Raw genomic sequence first — 25,578 nt, 5'->3', positions numbered from 1 at the left:
CTGTGTGACAGTGATAGTGATGAAAATACAACACCAGACAGGATCTTTACCCTGCATGGGGGGAACTTCCTGGTGTACACTTCCTGCCCTTATGGTAAGGAAGATGTGACTTGTGACTTCAGGAGGGATGAGGTGATTTTCCAGGTCCATGAGGGCTGCCTTTCCCACCTGAAGCCTCCAGTCCAAATCAGCACTCTGACCAGGGACTTCTCCACCCAGCAGGAGGAGGCCGCTGAGATAGCAAAACCAGAAGTCTTTCCAGGCTTCAGGCAGATGGTTGAAGAGAGAGTCAACCTAGCTGATGCCTGTGTGACTCTGGAGCAGAAGCAAAGGATTTCCAAGCTCTCTTTGCAGTGGACTCATATGACTGTGGTTGCACCGACATCCACACAACAACAATTCCCACGGACCCTGGCATGACTCCAGTGTTTGTGAAGCAATATTGCTTGCCTCTCGCATCCATGGAGTCCCTTACTGAAATAATTAAGAACCTTGAGTCCCGGGGAATAATCCGTCCAGTACACAGCACCTTCAATAATCCGCTGCTGGGAATATTGAAATCAAACGGCCAGTGGAGACTCTGCACCGACCTTAGGGAGCTCAACAAACGGGTCCATACTTCCCAATGGCCTCTTCCCTACATTGACCAAGGGCTGGCCCAGATCCAGGGGTCACAGGTATTCACTGCAATAGACCTGACCAATGGATACTTGTCCATGCCTGTCAGTAGGGAGGACCAATACAAACTGGCTTTTACCTTTGGGGGCCAGCAGTACACATGGACCCGAACTCCCTTCGGATACCTCAACTCCGGCAATTAATTCAACATTTTCCTACACAAGGCCATGCCCGACCTGGGTGCAAGGGGTAACCTGGCTTATGTAGATGATGTCCTCATCAAAAGTTCATCTGTGGAGGAACACATAGCGGGGATCCGTTATGTTCTGGCACAGTTGAGGGCCGCCGGAGCAAAACTTTCCTTTCAGAAAGCGCAGTGGTGTAGAACCCGTGTTAATTTCTTGGGGCATGAGATTACTCCTCAGGGTCTCTGTCCCCAGGAAAAGAAAGTGCAAGCACTTCAGAAACTGAAAGACCCCACAACTCTGCGGGAACTAAGGAGCCTCCTTGGACTGACTAATTACAGCAGAAAGTTCATTGAGGTCTACGCAGAGATCACTAGACCCCTGATTCATCTCTTGAAGGGGGGGGTCAAGTGGGAATGGGGTCCAGAACAATCCGGGGCAGTAAGACAGCTTAAAAGAAGCCTCTCACAAGCGCCTTGACTAGCTTACCCTGTCAGAAACAAGGAGTTTTTCTTGGAGACAGGGTTCTCTAATACGTGCTTGACTGCAGTATTATATCAAAAGCATGACAAGATCAATAAAGTAATCTCCTATCGGAGCAAAACTTTATCCTCTGTGGAGGAAAAATTCAACGACTGTGAGAGGGCACTCCTGGCAACGCTGTGGGCATTGAAGAATTACCGCCCGTTTATCCAGGGGGAACACATCATAGTGGAGACTCCACACCAGCCTGTGCAATTGTTACGCTCACCTGGCTCCCACAGAAGCGTCGATCTGAACTGGACAGCTGCGGTCTCCACCAATGTGACGCGTAGGGCCGAGATGACAGACTGGACTGGCCCACCTAACTTCGTTTGCTTGGCCCGTAGGAATAGTCTTCTGCAAATGGAGAAAGGGAATTAACCACCCGTGGAGTTGAGCGTAAATCCCCCCATCCCCGCTGTTCTCCCCACTGATCACCTTTGATGTCCCCTCTTATAGTCTCACCTGATGGTTTGAAAAGATGAGCTCTCCATCCTGCATTGAGCGCAGGGGCGCGTAGATAACCAGTTGTTTCACTGGCTCGAAGGAATTGGTGAGTTCCAGAACAATATTGACTCAGAGATTCCCGGCAAGACGCCGTAAGTATGTAGTTCGTAAGAGTTCAAATGCCTGACTTTCACTCTTGTCCGATTCCTTGCAGGTTGCAGCTTGACCCTAGTAAAGAGTTCCTCGTGGCAACCGGTAATATTCTGGTAAGGATTTGTATTATTCAACACAGTTCGATAAAATAATGTCAATATGTAACCTGTTGCTTTCCCCCTTATTCAGACGCTGAGAGAAAGTATGAAGTCTCGGGGAATAATACCTCCGGCGGTAAAATCAGGTAAGTCTATTGTGGTGAGGAGGGTTCCCCTTGTTAGTCCCTTTGTTTCACCTTGCTGTCCTTTTGTTTGCCCTTAGGGGACGGGGTTCGGCGAAGATGCAGTGGAAGCTGCACCGACCTGTGAAGAGGAATAGTACCCCCGGTGGTAAAATCAGGTAAGTCTATGGGGGGTAACTAATATTCCTCTGTGTATTCCCTTGGCTCACCTTGCTGTTCTTGTCTTCTCCTTAGGTGTCGGAGTGCGGCGGGAACATGCAGGAGGATGCGGTGGAATGTGAAGATGCTGTGAAGGCCGGTGAGTTCAGCGCGGCGCTGCAGCAGGCGAGGCGACGCGCATAAAATAAATTCTTTCTTCCAGCTCGAAGGCGCGATGGATCGGGAATTCAGGTAAGGATCAAAGGTATTGCTCTTGTTCTAACCTTTTCTCCTTCTTTCTCCCGTTTTCTAGGAGCTCCAAACTCGAGGCGGGCGTGGCAAAAGGCTGGATGCAGACTTGCAGGCACGGTGAGCGTTACGCTGCTGGATGCAGAATGATGCGAAGCGTGTGCTGCTCTTCGGGCGTGGTTTAAATAGCCTCCAAAGTAGTCCCAGGTAAGTATTCCTCACCAACCCCACCCGAGTAAAAAATAGTCCCTAGGTAAAGTAGTCCCTTCCAAGCCTCTTTTGCTTGGAGCTCTTGCAGCATGGTCTGCATCAGGTAAGTTTTCAGCATGGTCTGCATCAGGTAAATTTTAATCTATGAGCCTGGCGCCTATGGCGCCAGGACTGACTCTTCATATGAGCCTGGCGCCACAGGCGCCAGGACTGCATCCAAATAGCCCCTAGCAGGGGTTGTTGGGCTTGCTTGGGATAACTTTATGCCTGCTTCCGGGGTTGCTGGACTTGGTCTGGGTCCCCGGGGGTAGGAATCATGACAGCAATACCTCCAAAGTGACAGAATCCGGGCCGGAAATGTGAGTAATTCCCGAATTACTTCCTGGATTCTGTCAATGCAAGGCTTTCCTGTGGAGGTCAGATATGGCCAAAACAAGAAGAGTCCCCTCGCGCAAGGTCTGGCTGACTTGCAGGATTGTGCCAGAGAAAACCGTCTCGAGGACGAAAGCCTAAAGACCAAGGAAAACATGGAGGCATACCTTAATTCCCCACACTGTCTTTGAAGAAGACAAGTGTGAGGGAATGCCCACTGTATATGTGGATGGATGCTCTTACCATGTTGACAACAACAGGGAAAAAGAACTTGTGGCCGGCGTCGGGAATGCATGGGTGAATGAGTCACCAGAACCCTCTGCTGGGTACAAAATTGGTCCCTGAAGTAGTCTGGTGGCGGAGTTGATGGCTGTGCATCAGGCCATCCTCACTGCTGTCCAACATCAACTCCACTAACTGTCATAGATCATAGAATCATAGATTCAAATTATGTACGGAACGGGTTCGTGGAGCACCTGGTTAATTGGAAAACCAGAGGCATGTTATGTGCTAATAACAAACCCTTGAAACATGGGAAGTTAATTCAAAACATTGATGATCTGGTCACCGTGAATGGGATGACCATCTACTGGAAAAAGATCAAGGGTCATTCCAAAGTAGAGGGACGAGAAAAAACTGGAAATGACTTAGCTGATCAGCTGGCCAATACTGGGGACATCCAAGGGGATCTAATAGAGATTGAGTCCCTGTTGGGGGAAATCCATGTCACTGCTATCACTAGGTCCCAGGCAAATGCTCACAATGATCTTTCAACTGCACAATGGAGTAAGGAGACCCCAGATTCTGATTTGATTACGGCTCAGAAGGGGGATCCAATAATTGGTAAGTTTTACCAACACATTGAGGACCCTGAGAACTTTCCCCTGACGGATACCGATTACATTGGGAAAGAGGACCTTAGAGTGTTGATGAAATGTCCAAAAATGTTCCGATACCAAGACGGTTTGTTGGTAAGGAAATCCCAAGCTGGCCATGATCTGTGGGTGGTCCCTACCTCATTCCGAAGCCTGATGTTAAGTCACGCCCATGATGCGGCCACCGCCGGTCATAGGGGGTTTCATACAACACTTGAGATCTTAAGAGAGGTTGCATACTAGCTACACATGGGGCAGGACCTCGACCAATAGTTGAAGGGGTGTCCATTCCAAGATGGCCGAAAAAGCCCACATTTGCGCCAGACTCCACGAAAACCGCACAGTTTTGCGCACACCAAAATGGTCACCTGACCTGCCACCCACCAGTGCGAGCGTGATGGGCCAGAAGCGCCATGAGCAAAATCAGTGCAAAAGAATATGGTGCTGTTAAAAATCTGTTTTAATTGATGTCAAAAATTGCTAAAATCATGGCCACAAAATTACTCTACTGCAGAATCTATAGCACTACACTGTTAGTAAATGCTATCAAGTAAAATCCCTTTTTTTGTAAAATGTATTAATTCAAGACAGCTCCCAAAAATGGGAGCAGTACCAGTGCTCGACACTAACCGGCGCTAGCGGTCTAAACTCTGACAGGAGGCCTGTCTTTCAGGAGCTGACAAGGAACCTGAGTTAGCTGAAAACTTCAAAGCCTTGCTGGTTAATGAGAATTCTTAACACCTGCTGTTTACAGGCCTGGCTGCATTCTGCTGCCCCCACCAAAAGGAGATCACACCTCTCTGATTGAATCAGGGGAGGGGACTGCAGGAAAACAGAAAAATGAACTTTCCTTGGCTCAGGCAAATGCTAAATCAGGGAGGTCGTGAAAGGCTTCCTCCCGGAAGGAAATGGGAGGGTCGCTGCCTCTGGGAGCCACCTGAGCTGGAGGCGGGGACAGACAGAAATTCCCCCATGTGCTTTGGAACCTATACCACACCCATCTGGGGCAGAGCATCATTTTAAAAAGATGGATAATTCATAGTACATAACTGTCAAAATTATATCAATAATATCATGATTCCTGTGATTTTGCAGTGCACATTTTAAGAGGTTTTAGGACTCTGTGGTATGTTCTGGGGGGTAGTAGCAGAAAATAGGGTATTTCTCCAAATGTATGTATGTTAAAAATCTGACACTTCATCATCTGATGCCCATATTCCTTGCGCACATTTGTGTAAATTCTGGAAAAGGTTAGAGGTTGTGTTCTGGATGAAAAGGGCAGAATTCTGTCAGAAGTGGACATGACATCTTACAAAGACAGGGATCAGATGGTTTGGTGCTACAGAAAATATGCTAACTGGACATATAATATTAGAAAATTTGTATATAGATAAATATGCATTTGGATCAAAAATAGATTTGTGTGCAAAGTGACAAGAGGAGGATCCTCTGACCCATAAACATACCTCATCACGATGACACTCCATTTCCTTTGCCCAATCAAGGGAGAGAGGAGAACTTGGCCAATGATAAGTTGTGAGGGGCAGGCTTAGTTTTGCCCACACACACACACATTTTCAAAAGACATAAAAAGAGCCACTGAGACCCAGGAAGGGACATTCACTTTCCACATTCAAACTGATTTCTTGCAAAGCGCTTTTGCCAGAAGACTCCAGAACCAGAACTTAGAATCCAGACTTCAGAACTTGCAGCAGAGAGGCATAGTCCAAAAGCTGAATCCTTCTCAGCAGGCCTCAGAATCCAGCAACCTAACCAAACCATTCAACAGCCGGGCAAGCTGTTTAATTCTGGCTAGAACCCTGTGCTAGAACCCAGAAAGCAGAGCTGTATCCAGACCGCTGTGCAGTTCCAAGAACTTTTGCCAGCGACCAGACCAGACCAGACCCAGACCAGACCGCTGTGCAGTGCCAGAACTTTTGCCAGAAGCAGAGATCCAGACCAGCAGAGCAGAGAGAACCACAGCTAAACCTGTTCACCAGATCTGTGACGAGGCACATTCCTTCCAAAATTAGGAGTGAGTATCCAGCCAGAGCTGTGCAAACCAATCTCTTAGTTTAAAAATAATCGAATTCAAACCATTTCCACCTATTTCCACCTATTTAGAACTGTATAGAAATCGTGTGTCCACTCTGTGATTTCAAACCTGTGAAAGTGTCATTTGTCATTTGAATCTTACTTCAATTTTGAGAATCTACCTCCACTAATTTGTCTGTATCTTTTGAACCGCGAGTGCCAGAACCAACTTTCTATTCCTTATAGTTTTTCCGTAATCGCGCTCGACGCATTCGGAAAAAGTGCCACTACTAGCTCATTTCACCACTTGTAAAAAAATAGCTGCTTTTGCTTTGCATTGCTGAAATTCGTTTTCAACCTGATAACCCCTCATGAATCACTGATAGTGTTGACTGGAACCAATCTTAAGTAGCTATCACCTACCCTGAATCTCCTATAAGGAGTTAAAATAATTTTTAGCATATTTTCACTTCTTTGCAAATCACATTTAAAGTATTTTTGCCTGTGTTTTAAAATCATCCCTGTTGCTCTAAGCTTGCTAGGGGGGAACTGAATTGGTATTGCATTTGATTGTATTCCTGAAAATTGTGTGCTCTCCTTCCATCTCCTTATATTGCATAGGGGGGGGGGGGTGAATTGTCAAAAGAAAAGTGATCATATTATCTCTTGTGGAAACCATCTCAGTTATTTCTGTGCTGCATTCATTTCCATCATTGCATTTCCTTGAACCCATAAAAGCATTCTCAGCTACTTTATCCTCTCTATACCAACTCATAAGTAATTTAAAAAGTATGCTAGTGTAATATTATCCATTGTTGATCACTGTCATATTCATAAGTGTGTTATCAAATATTAATCTATTTATAAAAGTGTGATATATATATTGTTTAATTTGTAAAATACATCTTTTAATTTGCAAAACAATCCTACTTCTTGGCTCAGTGAGGTCAGGGGGATTCAAAGAGAGGGGCGTTATACAAGGGTTTATCATCCAGATATATGAACTTGTCATAAAAATATATGAATAAGGGCTTCATTGGGCATCCCAGACTAGGCACTGACTTAGTTGGAGTACTGAATTGAAGTCACTTAACAATACCCAGCTCTTTTCCAAATCTCATCCGCTTGGTCGCCCAATAATGCGTAATTCTTCATGCCATGGCTTATACATCTGCCTTCATGTCAACAAGCCACTCTTTGTGGTATTTTATTATGTTTTCCCTATACAACGGGAGTGTGATACACATATTCAAGTGGGGTGAGAGAACTCTTTATCATCTCTAGTTCAATTTATAACTATTCTTTACTATTTTCAAATATAGAGCCAGCGCTTGTTAATCTCCCCACACCCGCCCAACAATGCCCCGCTCCCTGTGTTTCCCTCCCTGTCCGATTCGCCCCACACACTTCATACATACGTCAATAATCACCACTTCACACCACAGCACATCCAGAAAACACCTTACATGGCCTTACGTCCCTTTATACTGGGCAAATGCACCCCAGACCTTCCATATAATGGGCCCACACAAACAAATCACATTTATTTACAATTTATATAGAGCCTTTCCCTATCACCTTACCTTGGGATGAGGGTTTTTACAATCTCATGGCCCTTTTGTCGAGCAAAGGGATCCCAGGTACTCCATATAATGGACCTCACCTTTTATTTAACTCTGCAGTGCTGCCTTTCCTCCACAATCAGAGAAGTTTCTGCTTACTCTCTCTTCACCTCTTTCCTTGTAATATACACCTTGTATAAAACTAATATATATTACCAGGTGGCTTTGCACACACCATCCATTCACCAACAAATCACTCCACACATACCCACTCTCCCCTTATTGTTCTCTCCCGCAAAGGATCATCGTCAACAGCCTGCGCAATATGTCAGCAGTGCCCCACTCCAAAAAGCAGGCTGACCTTCTCACAATAGAGCACCTGCAAACCTCTTCAAGTACACTGGGATTGATCACTTCAGATGGACGCAGCACACCGTGATACACAGCTGGTACCCAACCCCACATCACAGTTAGTCTGGGATAACACCAAGGTCACCAAATTGAAAGGAAAGCAAACCCCAAAACCACCATTAAAAAGACTCCAGGAAGGCCAAACAACCACTAAACCTCTTTGCAAATGGAAACAAGGTTTATTACATGCAAAATGTCTCAGACGGTCCTGTAGAACCAAACTGACACAGAGCTTATCCTTTCCCACAGTTACAGGTCATATAGTGGGAAAACATAAAATTTGGTTATATAGGTTACAATGTTATCACACCACCCTCCTTGGCTACCAGCTAAGGAATATGCTAATGCCCCTCTATTTTCCCTGGACCGATTGCTACACACTATCTGCACCCACTCCCCTAACACATGGCCCCTTTAAATCATCACTGTTGGATCCAGGTATGGGATTGGTTACTCAAATATAATGACATATTGATAATTTGAGACTGCCAGGAATGTGCACCCCTCCTTTCCAGACTTGCCCGAAGCAATTCGGCAAAGTCCAACTCCGTTTTTATAAGACAATGGGCCTTCTCTTTATACCAGATGCAGTGGCGCATACAAGTAGCCTCCCGATGTTGTTTTTAATTTACTGGCATCACCTCTGCTCCTCCTATCCCCAAATCACAGAATGTTACAGACAAGACTCCCCCTTATCTCTTTCAAACCCCAGGGGCCCAGTAATGACGTGAGCAGAGCACCGATTTTGAATCTAATTTTGATGTATTTGATTTGGTTGTGTATCTCGGTGTAATTCATATGGGATGACTCTCTTGGGGAGGGCAGTCGTGCTCTTAAATATTTGCTTAGCTTCTTAGCATCACACAACCTTGTGCCCTGTTCCCATGAATTCGTCCTTCCCAGGGTTCATCCCTACCCTCTCACATTCAATTCTCACCATGCTCAGGCACCATAGCCGGATAAAATTAGTGGTTTTCGGTGCACCTCTGTGCCCCTGAACTCGGCTTCTATCTAGGGGAACAGCAAAGCGGATTTATTTTTCAAGCTAACGACACAGAGCTACGGCTCTACATTAGGGGCTGCGTTCTATTCTGTTAATAATATTCTTGGGCCTCCACTACCAAAATGGCATTGCTAGGGGAGTTTTACTAAAGTCTACCTGGAGGTGAGACTTCATAAAACTATCCCTTGGTATACAGGCCCCAACTCTTAGTATATTACCTTATGAGGAGGATGTGAGCTGTAGGTTACTACAGAGAACCCAGTAAATACATTAGTCCAAAGAAATACTTGCACACTGAAGGTTATAGTAAAATATGCATTTATTTTATATACACAAGGCAATAAGTAAGTAAATACTAGTTTAGACCAACCAACACAAATAGAAAACAATAGCAACCACTTTTCAGGTGACTGCTTAAATAGTAGTGGCTTGCACCCACAATTGTTACAGAAAGATGACAGTATGTGGCAAACTGCTAAAACCTATCGGGAAGCGGGATTGGCTCTAAGTGAACTACTAAGTATAGGTGTAATATCTTTATAGAGTAACAGAGTGAAATAATTGGATAGTCAACAACAGGCAGGGCAACTAAGCCCTCCCTTCAAGATGGCCACTATGAACGTCAGTAAATGTACAACATCCTATTGGCTACCCAAACTATACGACCCCAACTACATGGTCTTCAACAATTGGTTGGCTTCTAACCCCCTCAATTATTTTCCACATACATGAGCAGCATGCAAACTGAACAACCAGGTGCGGGTGAGCTTGCCTTGCTACCAGCTTCCAAACATTTAAAAGAACATCTCCTTCATCACCTCAATGTTTCAATGGCAATTAGTGTTTGAAGTTGGCCTTGAGTCTGTACTGTTCTCTGGGATTATTTAAGGAGTATGGGTACTGTCTTGCTTCTGTGCATAGGTGTGATCTCCTTGTGTGTCCAACTTTCTTCCATCATGTGACTGGACACCATGAATTGAGCCTTTTCTTGTATTTGATTTTTATTCCCCAATAGTCCTCTGACGTCTGTTTTTTTCACTTAACCTTCTTGAACAGGAGCTTCTGTTCATTCACGTTAATTGTATCTAATGTCAGCCAATTTTAGTTCTGATAAGACCTTGGCTCTTTGACTCATCCTACTCCTTAGTTGAAATATATTCTGTTTAATTCAATTGCTTTTGTAACTGCGCCACTGAATTTGAGGCCTTCCTCGTTGCTCAAGACTGCTATATACGTAGTGGAAACTTTATTCGTTATTCAATCCATATGTATCTAGGAGGTATATATGTATATGTTGGCACTTGGCGCTATCTATTTACTATAAGCATTTGGCTAGCTTCATGATTGCTTTGCTGCTTGCATTTCATTGCACCTGAACACATTTAAATTAACTATCTTCATTATGCTTATGGTATACATCGCTTTATCTTGATCTCAAGATGTCACTTATCCTTGGTACTTCTTAATTCTTCATAAATCGTCTGCCTCTCTGGTCTTGTTAACTTCTATAAATGGAATCGATTCAGTTTTGTATGATGTCACCATTCATACTGGTCTTTCAATTTCTTTATTTCATCAGGAATCGCATTCAAATGGCCATAATATTGTCTTGGATGAAGGTATGTTTCCTTAATGGATACTTTACTTTCCATATCTTCTTAAGTATAGGTATTATTATGGGTAGTGCACAGAGTTGTTGCTCTTCTTCTTGCCTTCTAATTGGTGTAGTATATGTCACATACTTTGGTTCATACTTCTCAGGTAATATACGCGGGGTAGGTGGAGTAGGGGCTCTTCCTCTACACTCCCCCGCTCTGGGTGATTTATAGACCACTCTCACATCTTCTTCCATATCCAGAAATCCAGGTCTGAAAAAAGGCCCCTTAGGGATCCATATTTTTATGACTCCCTTCAGGCATCCAGCTGACTTCACATGCTCATCTTTATTCCATGTCATGAGAGTGCGCTGTCCACTTGAACTGCAGTAGATCCATCTTCCCACATACTTCATTCCCTCAGGTGCATGAATGCTAGATTTCACAAAGTCTCTGATCTCTTCATCAGTCAATTCTTTGGGCTTCCATCCTGGTCCCACATCGATCTTGATCTTCATCCCTATCACTTTCTTTGCTGTCTTCTTGCATTGTGAGATTATTATCTTGATCACACAAAATCCAAGCATCACTAGTAATAGCAACGCTCCAAGAAATTTGAACATATCTGCTATCCACTGTGGAACCCATGAGAAGAGATTTCCACACCAGCTGTCAACAGCAATATCTTCTACTTCATCTGACCATGAAGTTTCATCAGCATGTTTATGGACTCTGTCAAAGTTCCATTCTTGTCATCGTGAGAAGGTATACATGTGCAACATGATTCTCCAATTTTGGCACAAACGCCTCCATCCATGGCTGTAATCATATCCAGAACGTATCTGTTCTGGATAGCTATTAGTTTTACAGCTCTCAGTTCTTATCTGATTGCATTAAATCCTTTTATAGATGTGATAATTTTCTGCAGCAATTCCCATCTGGTAATTTGTAACCATGTGGTATTTGCTCCAACCTGGATTCTTGGCATAAAGATCATCGTGAACACTGATGAGGTCTGGCTGAACAGCCTGTGTTCATACAGAATAGCATGAAAGGCCTTCTATTGATTTAGTAAGTAATTCTCTCTCTTTATTCAATTTATTAGCTGCACAGATCTCCTCTTCCTTAGATGAGCATCTGCTTTTGGAAAACTGTCAATGTTCAGGTCATCTTTAGGTATCACCAATGCAGGAACATGGACATGTCCCCAGTCTTTAGGCAGTCTGATGTAGGCTTTTGATCCATAAGCCCAATAATGATCCATGATTACTGCTGGTGCATGCACCATTCCTGGTGGATCGAATATTCGTCTGCAGTTCTGATTTTCCCTCATTTTTCTTGTACCATTGTTCCTGAAACAAAACTTAGAACTTTCTAATGGTACTATCTGCAATGGTCCTCCCCTGTCTTCGACCCATGTCAGTAGTTTAGCAAGTCTTGGCCATAATGGCTTGCATCCATTCTGTATTATCTCAATAGTAGGTTGGCAACAATGAGTAACTACCCATGCTCTGCAGATCACCACTCCTTTTTCCCATCCATCTGGTGATAATACTGTTAACCAAATTTGCATTTGTCATCTGTTCTTCCATCTGCGAGCTTCTTCTGCAGTTTTTCCTTTGGCATCAAGTTTTTTGTTCATTTCTCTTCTGATTTCCACTCCTTTTACTCCAGGTTTCTCATATCTGATCACGATACTATACTCCTTGTTTTGGCATTGTTTCTTGTCTTTATATCTTGTATGTAGTCATCTTCATCTGGATCTGTCTTTTCAGTTGCCCTTTTAAGAGAAGCATTGCTTCCCATAAATGTACCTCTTGTTCTACAAAGTGCTATGTGTGATAGGCAATGCACTGTCTGGACATAAATTTCAATTGCTATGAAGATTTTTGACTTCCCCGTCCTGTATGGCAGGAGCGCACATACAAAGCAGTCTTCTTCTGACAACCTTCTTTCAACTTCTTTGATGTGTTGGTACCATATGTTGTTTCCCAAGTGTGCTGTGCTGTCTAGATAATCTTTCAGGTCATAATTGTCTTCTTGGGTGCATCTTTTCATTCTCAAAGTCTTTTTGTAGTTTTTTATACTGCATCTCTGAACGCTTCGGTATAACTTCTTCTGGCTGGTTAATTTGCAGGAACATCCATCCGGGCTATCTGCGTAGAAGAAAGTTCAGAAAGTCATTCTTTATCCCTCTGTCTTTTTCTGGCAATGGCTATAAACGGCCATATTGATTCTGTTATCATTTCTGTACGTGATTGTCTTATGGGACTTGTGCTTGGGCTTCTTGTCACTGGATCAGGTGTGTCTGCATGCATTATTTGTGTGGGCCCAGCTTTTGTCAATCCTTTATTTTGTTAGTTTTACCGACCCTGTCTCAGGCGTTCAAAAGTAGTGTTTGAAACATATGTGATGTTTACTATTAACATCCATTTCAATCTCAGGTATCTGTCCTTTTTTTCTCGGGACAGGAATGACTACAAATGGCCTGGGCTGTTTTGTAGTTGCCATGTTTACCCTTTCTTTCTGCTCAGACACATCTATAGGAACCTTTGCATCATTTGCTCCTATAAAGAAAGCAGTTCTTACTGTCAGTGAAAGTAGTATTAGTATCAATACAATACATGTGTAAACAGTACAATCGTATGTCATTTTACAGCATCTGGTTCCAGGGCAATGTGGCCATCTGTCCTCTTGGGGCAGCACGAAATTGCTGCTCTGGTTGCCCATCTTGATCATTTGATGCTAAGGAAGGAAAAATATCTTTAATGGCACTTCATTTTTAAATTTGTTTCTTGGATCTTGACGTTTTTCTGCAGCATTCGTCCTCGATCAACTAGCTGCTTTCTGGAACCAATTTCTCCACCAGTCACGGTGCAATGTTCCTTTATCGTGAAAAAAGAGGATTTCTGCGAGCTTCTATGAACTCAGCTTCATTATCCAGTTCCCAATTGACACCTCAAATCTGCTTCAGACCTGATGACATTGTCGCTTCTCTGTCACATGAACAAAGTTTTAAGTTTTTAGGCCAAATGACATTGTAGCTTTCCTGTCAGCATGAACAAAGTTTTACGTTTTTCACTTCCTCGATCTATCACTCAGAGGAAAAGTTTCTATACAGCTCTGTGGTTTCTTTCATAATAGATCGCCAACTGGATCATGATACCCCCAGGATCACATTCATTCCAATGAGATGCGGGTAGTCTTCAATTAGACGAAAGAACACCACACTGACCAGTCTATGTGCCACGTCTGTTGATAGGGGCCTTAGTGTTTTCGTCACTGAACTCTTCAATGATGATTATGAGCAAGTTCTCCCCACCGGCCACGAATACGTACGTAATATCAACTCAAACTCAAAGTATGTAAGTATGTGCCAAGAAAGGTCACCACTGGGTAACACCATGGGTAACTCCGAAACAGGGAATGAATTAGTACTTGATGCAGGGTATCTCACTTGTACTGTGCATAGGTCAGATGCCGCGCAGGGACATGAGTGCCCATTCATGCTCCATGTGCATTGCACGCATGCCCCTATGTGTCCTTGACTGGATGATCGCTGTAATACAAGTCCTGTGTGACATACATTGCATGGCATCTCATCAGCCTTCCCATGTCAACTGTGGCTCAGTACTGCCTTGCACACATGTTTAGGGTCTGACAATCTGTGTGGGTTACAGGCCTCAGCCTGTTTAATGGCCAATGACTCTGTCCGATGGTTGTAGTGTCTTCTTCATACGTGGGCGGCCTACAGAGTTTTCATCATGTGTCCTGCTTACTGTCCCATCATCATTTGCACTGTTGTCACTTGAATCACATTAATCTGTTGATGCCAGTCAACACTGCCTGTCAATACACAGGTCTATGGTCAGCCTTTTGATACCATGCTAGGCATCCCTGCTTTTGTACTTGGAATAAATCTGGAAACTGTATTATTTTCCAATTGCTGTGTCCACGATCAAAGTTTGGCATATCCTTATTCTTATCAAGACTTAAGTGTGCCTCAGTCCAAAGTTAATAACCTTTTTCACTTTTCTTATCAATGCTTTAAACATGCCACAGTACAAAGTTAATAACCTACTGTGGCTTTCAAGAATGCAGATCTTCACTTTACCCTGCAACTAAGATGCACAAAGTATTCGAATGTGTCCTTTTACCCTTTTACTTGTAGCTAAAAAGAGAGTTTCCAAATTAAGCCGCAGTCCACTTAAGAGTTCTTCACGCTTTCCACTTGACAGGTTATGCGTCGTTCTTCCTCTTCATGGATCTCGTCTGCATGTGCTGTGGTTCTTCTGATGATTGTAGCTTCTTTGCAGTGGGGTGCAAGCAGAGGTGCCTCTCCAGTGTAGATCTTTATGTAGCCCAGGAAGATCCAAGCTCGACCTACCCTGCACTTTGAAAGCAGATAGCGTGACGTCCTCGACAATGAAAGGACTGTAAAAGCGAGGCACCTCCCACTTTTTCCTTGTGTGATTATGACTCAGGATCTTGTCACCTGGGTAAACTCTTGGACGTATAAATTCAGGAGTTTGGATTGTTGAATAATCTCCTTCTGTGTTCTGTACTTCTCTACACACTTGTCTCTGCAACTGTCCTGAAATCACAGAAAAACTAGATGTTATACAGTTCAAGTAGTTTTGCAATTCAAGTCCTAACACTTTTGATGTTGGGTGAGCATCACTTCTAACTCGAGATGGAGGCATTAAAGGCATTCTCATTCGCCTGCCAGTCACAATCTCGTGCTGCATAAGATGGTGGTCAGAACCTGGTTGGTTCCTTAATGCAAACAATGCCAGTTGTAGGCAGTGCAACCACCCTTTTTTCAAAGTAAGCTTCAATTTAGCTATTCTTTCCTTTAATAGGTAGTTGAGCTTTTCACAGATACAATTTCCTTGCGGATGATAATCCAAAGAAAACATACGTTAGTTGGTGAGAGAACTTTGTGCAACTCGAATTTGAAGAAAGGGCGAGCCTTGAAGTAATTTAATTTGGTAGGTTCACAAGGCTCTGGTTGGGAGAATACAGTTCTGTAATTCAGATGAAGGTGGTTGCCATACAGGGTAATGGGAGATAAATGGGGGCGGGAAATCTGAAAACCTGGAAAGGGAAATATGGCAGTGAAATTAGGAGCTAAGGGAAAATTCTTGGTAGAGATCTAACAACCCCTATATATCAGGCTTGGTACTTTCCTAGAATATTAGAATGTGTGGAAGATCAGGTAACACAGTCAACCTCTTCAAAGAATGTAATAAAAACTGAGGCAATCCCTACATGAAAATAACTAGGAGGAGTTGAGAAGGCAACAGAATGAAAACACAGAAATATACCCAAAATAACACTCTTAGGAACAAGAAATAAAAAACTAGGGAAATTTCAATTCACAACCCAAACAACGTAACAACCGCCCCTAGTAAAACTAAGCTGTCTCTGAAAGAACTTTCTGCTATGGTATGCACGATAATATAAGGTAACAGTCCAGTACTTGCGTGAATTCTGGAGCATTCTATGTAACGATACTCAGAGACCACTGAGGTGAAGTCTTCGTGACTGACAGAAAAAACGCTGAAGGGGAAATGGTTCAGGAAATGATGCGGACTGGTAAACCAATATAAATAAAGAGGATGAAAAAGGAGTGGGACGTTAAAGGGAAGTTTCAGGAAAATAATTAATTACTGTGACTGAAAATATTCTGAGGAGACGAAGGACCGCAGTAAATGTCACACTGCAGCCGCAGATGCGAATGCGAAGCGCGGACCTCCCGGAGTGCGGGGCTAATAAGGAAAATCAATGCAGGAAGCCTAGACCTACAATGTTAGTTTCTAGGCATAAAACTGATGGCCATGATAGGGAACCAGGAAGTGATCATTTTTTTTCTTGGAAAACGATCAGAGACTACCTAAGCAGTCACCCAATCATGCCAAGCCAAGGACCCGCCCCCCCTCAAGGTGTTCCTTTTCGGACATGAACTTAAATTTATGCCTGTGGTCATGACACTTATGCTTTAGTTACAGTTCTAAATTTTATATTTCAATGCACCAATCGTCGCAAGCTCCAATCCCGTCACAATACCATTTTTTAACTTTAATCTTGCTAAAAAAAAAATGTCAAAGTTTAATCTTAAAATAATCACTTTTCACGTCTTACTTCCACGTTTCTTTATCACTTAAAACATTTATTTTTCTCAACAGTGACGTCATCACACTTTTCAACTACATTTTTTTTAATTTATTTTTTATTTGTTTTAGTTGCCAAAGCAACTTTTCAAATATTTTAATACATACAGCCTTCTAACATTCCACCCTAATGACAACAGAACAGGAACACACATTAAGGGACAAATACATCAAAATCAGTTTACAGATTTAAAACTAAGTCACAACAAATCAATAACTTACATTACCGCAATAACATTAAAACACCTAAAATACCACGAGACATACAGGAAAGGAAACCCAATATTAATCAAACCTATACACAGTTACAATAGTCACTAATCTGAGCTATTGCTTGCTAACTTGTTTACAGTTTTACATTTCCTTTACTCGTGATAGCACCATTTGTAAAAATTGCACTATCGCTAATTGCACCCTTAAACGTGTTTGAGAACAGCATTTGCCATATTTCACCACTCTCCATTTCATTATGTAATGAAATCACTTTATCAAAACATCTTGCTCTAACTCCACTTAAGGCTTTACATTCCACTATCAAATATTGTAATGTTTCTCCTTGTTGAAATACAAGGCAATATCTAAAATAATTTTATTCTTGAGGTAACATTTTTCTTTTACAAAGAACATCTCGAGTAATCCATAAATTGAGTCTAAACCTTAGATAATCCAAATGGATCTAAGGTGACGGGCATTTCACTAAATAGGACGCCATAGTTCCATATCTTTTCATACCAAAGGCTAAGGTATTAAAGTCTTTATATGGGGTGAACCTTGTTACATTCATAGCCCAATCTACTAGATTTTTTTTAAACTTTTGCTCGATCAGGATTCGATAACAACAACTCAATGGTCACATCCGCCTCAACCAGCTTATCCATCACATTGTTCCGCCATATTGTAAGAAATGCGCATCCTGATTTAAACAGATTATGAGCTATTACCTCCAAGATGCTGCCACTTTTTAAACCCAACAAACATTTGCGTAAGAACGCACATTGTTTCCACAGTACCTGGGAATGGAGAGATAACAACCCAAATTCATGGCGTATGACCACTATCGGGATGCTATTTGGTAGAGATAATATCTGCTTCCAATAAATTGATTCAAGTGCATCCCAATATTCTCGTTTTTTCGGCATCCTTCCCTCCACACCATATAACATGATAGGCAGCTCCTTCATTTTATAAAACAACACAATATGTTTCAATGGAAATTTCCCAAACTTATTAATTAGTATTCGTGACTGGGAAATTAGGTGCTGAAGTTTATTCCTGGCTGCTACTACGTCATCTCTCCTAGTTTTTATATTACTAATTGATACCCCTAGATACTTATACTGGGTAACATTTAGTAATTTGATGTCCTGAAGCTTCCATGAAAGTGATTGACTCTTTGCACTAGTACTGGTACTGCACGTTATTATTTGTGATTTCGCTGTATTAATCACCAAATTATTTACCTGCACGTAGTCTCCCAAATGTAACAACATTCGTTGGAGGCCCTGCAGCATTTGTGATAGCAGCACAAGGTCATCCGCGTATAGCAGATATGGTATTTTCTGGTCTCCTAATCTAGGAGCATCCCCATTACAATTTACAAATTCCCTACCCAGATCTATGATAAAGAAGTTGAACAAAAAGGCTGCCAACGCACACCCCTGTTTTAGACCTTGTTTTGTCACAATTACCGGTGATAATTTACCATCTTAGGTAATACAAACTCTCATTGTTGTATTTTTACGAAAGAGAATTATTAGTGACATAAGTGAGTATGGACAATCATATAATTTTAGCTTTTTATAAGGTCCTATCTACGGAGTCGAATGCTGCTCTAAAGTCAATAAACCCCATATAGAGTGGCTGCCTTCGTTCCGCTTGCTGTGCTTGAATCATATTCAGGATAATAATATTTGGGATGGTTCTGAGGCCTTTTACAAAGCCTGATTGCAGGGGGTCGATTAGATATTTGCTCCTTACCCATGATTGTAACTTTTCCAGGATTAACCGACAGAACAGTTTTCCATCTAGAGGAGAAATGGGCATATAACTACTCGGATCCTGTCTATCACCCGTTTTATAGATTGGAATCGTATTCGCCTGGGTCTACATCTTGGGTAGGATCTGAGTCACATTCACCAGTGAAAACATTTTATACAAGATTGAGGCCCATAATTCGGGATGTTTTTTGAGTGCATAGTTGGAAAGCCCATCCGGGTCGCTTGCCTCGGAGTCAACTACATAAAACAAAACAGACAGACTTGACCGGTCACATGTACGTGCACCTCACGATCCTTTCCTTAGGACTCGTCTTACCATCTACAATTGTTATTCTGACTGGAACTTAAGCCAATTCCCTTAATAAAGTCTTTTAACTTATCTCGTCTCCTATATGTCCCTCAGAAAAAGGGGGCTCTGAATTAAGGCTTCTGCTAGCATTCTCTAAAATCTAGGAACAAGGCGTACCCTTATAGCGTGGCTACACCTCACGACTATTTTCCTCATATATTACTTGGCAACACTCAAGTCAATATCTTTCCCATATACATATATTTTACTCTCTTACTCTTGCATTATATTATATCCTGTCGCCCTCCAATACTCTCTGTTATTTACTACGCATGCATCCCTTTTGCCACTCTCTTTGGTCTTAGTCACTCACCGTTCGCATGTTTTCGTATTCGGACCCTGGGATCACCGCCTTTGTCACCGCCTCTTCGATCTGCTTTTCGATCCACTTCGCGTAGATGTTTGAGGGGTTCCTATATAGACTAGGGGTCTCATCACACCCGACTTGCAAGATTTGGGTCTTATTCTAACCACGATCTACGGGAAGCTTCACGTCCTGTCAGCCAAATGGCAAAGGTTATGCGACTTTGCAGGGACCCTAAAGTTACTTATGTCGACGGCTGATGGTATCTTATCTAACTCATCAATCTCTGCTATGAAGTGAACTGGAGACTTCCATGCCTCTAAGATGAGCAGCAATACCCTGGAGATGGATAGGAATGCAGATTTTAATCAAACATCAATAATGAATTTGAGGCATTCCTCGTTGCTCAAGACTGCTATATACTTAGTGGAACCTTTCTTCTTTATTCAATCCATATGTATCTATGTGGTATATCTGTTATATATGTTGGCACTTGCTGCTATCTATTTACTATAAACATTTGGCTAGCTTCATGATTGCTTTGCTGCTTGCATTTCATTGCATCTGTACACGTTTAAACTAACTAAGTATCTTCATCATGCTTATGGCATACATCTCTTTATTGTGATCTCAAGATGTCACTTATCCTTGGTACTTCTCCATTCTGAATAAATAGTCTACCTCTCTGGTCTTGTTATCTTCTATAAATGGAATCGATTCAGTTTTGTATGACCTCACAATTCATCCTGGTCATTCAATTTCTTTATTTCATCAGGAATCACATTCAAATGGCCATCATATTGTCTTGGATATACGTATGTTTTCCATAATGGATACTTTACTTCCCATATCCTCTTAGGTATAGGTATTCTTATGGGTACTGCACAGAGTCATTGCTCTTCTTATTGCCTTATGATTGGTGTAGTATATTTCACATACTTTGGTTCATACTTCTCAGGGAATATAGGCGGGGTAGGTGGAGTAGTGGTACTTGGCTCCTCCTCTACAAAGCTTTCTTTAGTCTCCCACGCTGGTCTGCGGTTTTAGCACCTTTTTATCAGCTCCAACAGTCAACGGTTTCACTCAGTCGATCTACCTTGATTCTGCAGTCCTGCACTCTGGTGAGGGGACTTTGAAGAGTGGGATTGGGTCTCTGGTGGTCCAACTGGAGCTCACCAAAGTCCTGGAAGAATTTGTGCACTGGAAGAGGATGCACTGGAATTGGGTCAGAGTTAATGTTAATGGTAATGTTAAAGGTATTTGTACCACACACTGTCACCAATGGAATTGGTCCCCAGGTGCTTAGGCAGATCTGCAAACAAGAAGGTGGTGGGTGGTTAATCGGGTGAAGAGGGAGTAGGAAAGTGAGAAAGCTGATGTCCTGTTGGCAGCTGCAGTTCGGTTTTCACCGTGCACTGAGCTTGGGTGTGAATGTCGGATTAATGTGAGTCCTCGTGTGCTGTTGGTGCGAGTTATGTGTTGTTTGTTTGTTGTTGCGGTGTAGTGAAATGTGTGATGTGTGAGAAGGTGGTTGTGTGGATTTTTGTGTGAGTTCAGTTTGCAGAAATATGAGCTTTTTGGTTAGTGGGTTATATGTCTTCAGAGTTGCCCTGGTATTTGCGGTTTGCAGCCCTGGAGGGTCACAGCACATCGGGGGATGGCTCGTTCTTCAGCTAGTCTTATGGCTAGCTGGTCACATATCCAAAGAGGAGTCGTCCTCATTCGGAGCTACTCTGTTGATAAGATAACGGGATCAGGACAGCAGTGGTTGCTTCAAGGTTACTGAAAGGGTCTGCTGGCATCTCTGATCATCTTCAGCTTTGGGTCTTCTGTTCCGGTGGTTGACTTGCCTTCTGCCTCAGGAACCTCACCTTTTATTAGGATTTCCCATTCACGGGTCTGCAAAAACTCCCTGCAGTTTACAGAAAGGGGTGGGTGGTTGTCCAATCAGGACAGGCAGCCCCCCGACGGTAACTGGTAACTCCAGCAAACAAAAGAAAGGGAATTTCGGGCGCATCCCCTGGTTCCTGCCTTCAGAGACACACTGGAGCCTAGGCAGGGACACAAAGGGTTCCCGCCTTAGGTAAAACTCACATACATACCTCCTCCTCTCATAATGATAGATGAAGGCTAACAAAGGACAACCACACACAAAATGGTCATTAAAGAAATAGCCACAATGTTAGAACATAGGTGACCCTTTTGTGCATAACCGAGGCTGTGAATATAGTCTGCGGTAGAAAAAAGCATTAAAGTTGGTAGAACATATCCACTGCCACCAATCATAACTTTAGGGTTGTCACTGTGACCAAAAAACCACATAAGGTGGGCGGTGCTAATCTCTCATAAGGGAAAGTTTTAGGAATTAAACAAGGTATTCATCTTTCGTTAAGAACAGTAGCCCTTAAGGGAAATTAAAGAATATAAAAGGAGAACCCAACGTGTCCCAAGAAACCCTTAACAGAGGGTGCTGTGTGCTGCAAAATTGTAGCACAGATGCCTTTAAGAGATATGAAGGAAAGTAAGACTCCAGGATTTAAGGTTAAATATAAAGAACACAATTCCCCTTGTTAGAGCAGTAAGGATGAATGGGGTAAAGGTTTCGCCTCATTCAGGAGAACAAGAAAAATGTACAGAAGTCCATCAAAAAGTGCTGGGGATCTCACTAGGAGGGGGTATTAGGTATAACACTGATACATCTCCCTAACACTCGTCCCCCCCAGACTAAGGGAAAGTGGGAGCCAATCCACGTCTGAATGGATCACTGGTTCCAGTCGGTCATACTTTCTGGAAAGACCACCACCGTTCTAATGTTGGACCGATAGACGGCATTAGGGTGGTTTTTTTGGGTGGTGAACATCCCTTCAAACTTTCTGATAAGTTCCCATAGTTTCACGTCTAGCACACTCGTTAAATGAAGGAATTCCCTCTGCAAGAGCTTGTGTTCAATGAAGGAGCTCACTAAGTACTTTGTCAATGGAATTAAGTTCAATAGCTACATAATACTATTTTAAATAAACATACATTCTGCAACATATACCGATGTTCACAGCAATAATTCCCTTTCTTACCAGCAAAAAAATGTTGAAATATATGCGACGATTTCTGGGAGGGTGCTGTAAGAGACGTTTGGATAACAGTGATGAAAATCACCACGCGCATGGTATATCACACAATGGGAAATATGCTCTGTAATCTGAAGAACAGAAAGCCTATACCAGCGTCCCCTTTAAGTTTGCTTCGCTCTGAATTCAATATGTCGCTAGAACCTGCCCCATCCCCCATCCTTGAGAAAAGACAAGTTCCCTGAATTTGCAGGCGGCAATGAAAACATCAAACCTGGCTCCCCCCTTCCCGGGCACACGACGAGGCTGCTCATAACTGTAAGCTCTGCGGTTGCCTAAATAGCTTTTTAATGCGATCTGCCTGCCTGGGAAGAAAGTTCTTTATTGCCTTCGCTGGCTTCTGCGGATGGGGCACAGCCGCCTGTGAAGATGGCATCACTCACCCACCGCATGTGCCTCCTGCAACGTCTGGCAGGGAGAGCACACACTGTACAGACAGGGACAGGGCCCCCACTTTCTCACCCAACATTGCAGATATCTCCTGTATGGCCAGAGGAGGGCTGTCTGCAGTGCAGTTATTCACCAGGGAGGCATCGTGGACGGGTGCAGTCCAGCCTAGAAGTAAACATTATATTTTCCAAAAGGAGCGCCCCCCCAAAAGTGCAGTGGAGGCTGGGGTAGAGTCAGGCTCTGTTATTCATTCCTCAATCAGGATTGTGTGGCAGTTTGTCCAAGCAAAGCATAACATAATTTTGTGAATAGCAGCTACAGGCTAATTACCATGACTGTGACCTCCCCCTGGACCCTGTGTAGTCTCCAGCTTTGCCATTTCTCTCGCTTCATGATTACTACTTCGTGTAGGACAAAGATCTGTTTAGATTTTGGCTCACCGTTGTACCTTTAGTGAAACCACAGCACCAACTAATGTTGTGTGGGATATCGGGAGATGGCAAATGTTTTTGAATACACATCCGCATCAGTGATGTGTCACAATTTCACTCTTTTACATGTTTCTGGCCTGGTGCTTGGGTGAAAATTGAGCATTCTATGTGTGTGGCCGAGTTGCAATAATTGTGTCTACTGTCAAATTAAGGAAAAGAGTCCCAGATATCGAGGCTGGTAAGAACAGTTCTTCTTTTGCTCTACATTTTCATTCAAGTGAGGGCCTGTTTTGTGCTAAGAACTTTAATTGTTTTTATAACAATTTTATTTATTGGGTGTTTATAAAGCGCCTAAACAGCAAATGGTGTTTCAAGGTGCCACAAGACAAACAAAGGGAGCAGGAGGCAGGGAGGAGAATAACAAAAAAATGGTCCGACTAGGTCTTGTGACATACCGATCGTGCAAGTGCAGTGGCAGGAAGTACAGAGAAGTGCAGTGGAGGGGTGGGGGAGTGAAATGATACATGAACTGAAATTATATTTTATTTATATCACGCTCATACACAAATGTTTCAGAGTGCGAGTGATATAATGCTAGACGTAAAGGGAAGTGCAGGTCGGAGTGGAGAGCGAGCAAGTGCTGGGGTGAACTTCGTTGATGACCTTTAGTGGATTTCTGGCGTGTGACCTATGACAGGCAAAACGTATTGTCTTTGCCAATGCCTGCTCACTGTGAGGAATTTGATCATACGCATGGTGGGCATGTGCTCGACTAGGTTTTTCTGAAATGTTTAATTAAATAGAATGATGGTAGACCGACCTCAGGAAAATGTTTGGGGCTAAGCCACACACATTTTCCTATGCTCACACCATGACAAACTCACATGTGAAAACAAAATCAAAATATCGAGGCTGAGTACCCCAAAAGGAAATACACCGAACACGGGTTACAAAGGAACATACAAAGTACTTTATTTTATACTGAATCCAGTTACTAAGAACAGAGCAAAATCAGATAGCTATCAGCCCTCAGTGCAACACAACGAACTCCAGAGTGGTTCAGTGTGTTCAGTGAGAGATGCTGTACATTAGAATGCATTGGTTTTTTATACTCTTTTTGAGCACGATGTCGAGCCCCACTTCGGGTTAATATTCCGCTAATACATCACCGATCTAGGGTTCATGCCAAGTCTCGCACATCCGCATATAACTGTTTTGCTTTTAATACATAGATCAATTATACCGCAACTGTGTATTCTGGGATTTTCCATGTATGTCTTCTCAACCATAAATACAATGTGGTTAAACAAGTGTGCTAGGTTCAGTATTTGAGTACATTGTTCTTAACATATGCTCGTGGATTAGTTTCATTGCATGAGTAATCCTTTACACACAGGTTAACGAAGGACAAGGTCTCAGTTCACGACCTCAACAAGTGGCCTGGAGGCAAGTTACATATTAGCTACATACAGAGGTCAAGACAGCCATGTTGTATTTTGGAATGACATCGTCCACCATTTTAACTCACAGGGTGACTTTACAAAGTGAACTAAAATGGCAGATTGACCTAAAATGGCGGCTTACATTGATTTTAAGGTCAGGACCTTGCAACACGGATTTCTTCGCAAGCGACTTACAAGCAGCTTGGTGTAGGCCAATATACATATATTTATTGCGATAGGAGGCATGATATCATTTCTTATTTGACAAACCCTCCTTCTGGCCTATGCCAAGTGCTAAAACTACTTTGGATCTCCTTGCAAATAACTCCATGCATTATAGTCCATGCACCCTGAATCGCTGTCGGAAATATCTATTGCCATTAGGTCATTCGCTAAAATTTCTTTCAACACATATTCTTTGGAAGTTTTATCTGGGGCATACACTTTATGTCCTATCGTACCTATCGCTTGTGCCCAACATCCCCCTAGCATCGAACATATACTGTCAGGAATCAGGAGTGTTGAAATACTCCTATTGAGACTGTATGTGCTGGGAAGGACGTGAAAACTACAGTTCCCAGCAACCTGTGGGCTTCCTTGTAGTTTAGTCCGTGCGCACGCCTGGCCAGCTGTATTGAATTAAGTACAGTTTAAAGTCCGGCAACGGCTACAGGCAGGTGTGGCTTATTGTTTTCGGTGCAGAAGGAAGCAGACGGTCGCGGTCGGAGGGAGTTTTCACTCGCGTGCAAGGC

The sequence above is a fragment of the Ambystoma mexicanum genome, chromosome 3q (assembly GCF_040938575.1).
Source record: "Ambystoma mexicanum isolate Mex_15411 chromosome 3q, UKY_AmexF1_1, whole genome shotgun sequence".
NCBI lineage: Eukaryota > Metazoa > Chordata > Amphibia > Caudata > Ambystomatidae > Ambystoma > Ambystoma mexicanum.
Note: the sequence above shows the minus strand (reverse complement) of the source record.